Genomic DNA, 1,934 nt, shown 5'->3' with positions numbered 1-1,934 from the left:
TGTGGGGCGGCAGAGCGGGTCGTCCACTAATCAGATGATCGGCGGTTCGATCCCCGGCTCCTGCGGTCTGCATGTCGAAGTGTCCTTGGGCAAGACACTGAACCCCAAATTGCTCCCGAAGGCTGTGCCATCGGTGTGGGAATGTGTATGAATGGTTAGATCTGCAAACTGATGAGCAGTTGGCACCTTGCATGGTAGCCAATGCCATCAGTGTATGAATGTGTGTGAATGGGGTGAATGAGATATGTAGTGTAGAGCGCTTTGAGTGGTCGGAAGACTAGAAAGGCGCTATATAAGTACAGTCCATTTACATTTACATTTAACATGTTAGCATTCACATTTCAGCATTAGCATGTTAACGCTGATGGGCAAACAGTTAACATTAACATGTTAGCATTAGCACGTTAGCATTTGCATGTTAGCGCTGATGGGCTAGCAGTTGACATTAGCATGTTAGCATTGGCATGTTAGCATTAGCATGTTAACATTAGCATGTTAGCGCTGATGGACTAACAGTTAACATTAGCATGTTAACATTAGCATGTTAACATTAGCATGTTAACACTGATGGTCTAGCAGTTAGCATTGCCATGTTAGCATTAGCATGTTAACATTAGCATGTTAACATTAGCATTTTTGGATTAACATGTTACCGCTGATGGGCTAGCAGTTAGCATTAGCATGTCAGCATTAGCATGTTAACGCTGATGCTCTAGCAGTTAGCATTAGCATGTTAACATTAACATGTTCCTTCAAGCAGCCTGAGGTTGCCAAGCAACCAGGACCAACTGTACTCAGGGGAGCAGTTTGAACCTGTTAGAATGTCAGTTAGAGACTGAGAGAAAATCCCCGAGCTGTTGCTGGGGGTCTGTATTCAAAAAGCACACCTCAAACAGTCATTTTTAACATGTTTATTTAGACACAGGAACAGCTAGCGCTTACGTGCTAGCAATTAGCATTAGCATTTTTAGCTAGCAGTTACCATTAGCATGTTAGCATTCGCATGTTAACATTAACATGTTGGCGCTGATGGGCTAGCAGTTAACATTAGCCTGTTAGCATTAGCATGTTAGCATTAACATGTTATCATTAGCATGTTAGCGCTGATGCGCTAGCAGTTAACATTAACATGTTAACATTAGCATGTTAACGCTGATGCGCTAGCAGTTAACATGAGCATTTTAGCATTTGCATGTTAGCATTAGCATGTTAATGCTGATGCTGTTGCAGTTAGCATGAGCATGTTAGCATTAACATGTTAACATTAGCATGTTAGCATTAGCAGGTTAACGCTGATGGGCTAGCAGTTAACATTAGCATGTTAGCATTACCATGTTACCATTAGCACGCTGACGCAATATCAGTTAGCATTGGCATTTTAGCATTAGCATTACTATGTTGGCATTTGCATGTTAGCATTAGCATGTTAGCGTTGATGCGCAGTTAACATTAGCATTTTAGCATTAACATGTAAACACTGATGCGCTAGCAGTTAACATTAGCATGTTAGCATTAGCATGTTAACATTAGCATGTTAACGCTGATGCGCTAGCAGTTAGCATTAGCATGTTGACATTGCCATGTTAACATTAGCATGTATTTAATTCCTAGTGGCTAATGGTAATTATCATTAGCATGTTAACGAGCTAGCTGCTCTGCTGTCTCTGTCTGCCATTTTAGACAGACAAGTTCAAATTAAGTGCCAAGAACTACTAAAATGGCTGCCGCTCGGCTTCTGGTGGCCCCTCCCCCCTCTCTTCCTTCAAGCAGCCTGAGGTTGCCAAGCAACCAGGACCAACTGTAATCAGGGGAGCAGTTTGCACCTGTTAGAATGTCAGTTAGAGACTGAGAGAAAATGGTGAGAACTGCTCTCGAAAAGGAAGGACTTCTGGCCAAACCGTAATTCCAATCATTGAACCGGCTTAACCTGAGGC

This window comes from Larimichthys crocea, unplaced genomic scaffold (assembly GCF_000972845.2).
Source record: "Larimichthys crocea isolate SSNF unplaced genomic scaffold, L_crocea_2.0 scaffold689, whole genome shotgun sequence".
NCBI lineage: Eukaryota > Metazoa > Chordata > Actinopteri > Sciaenidae > Larimichthys > Larimichthys crocea.
Note: the sequence above shows the minus strand (reverse complement) of the source record.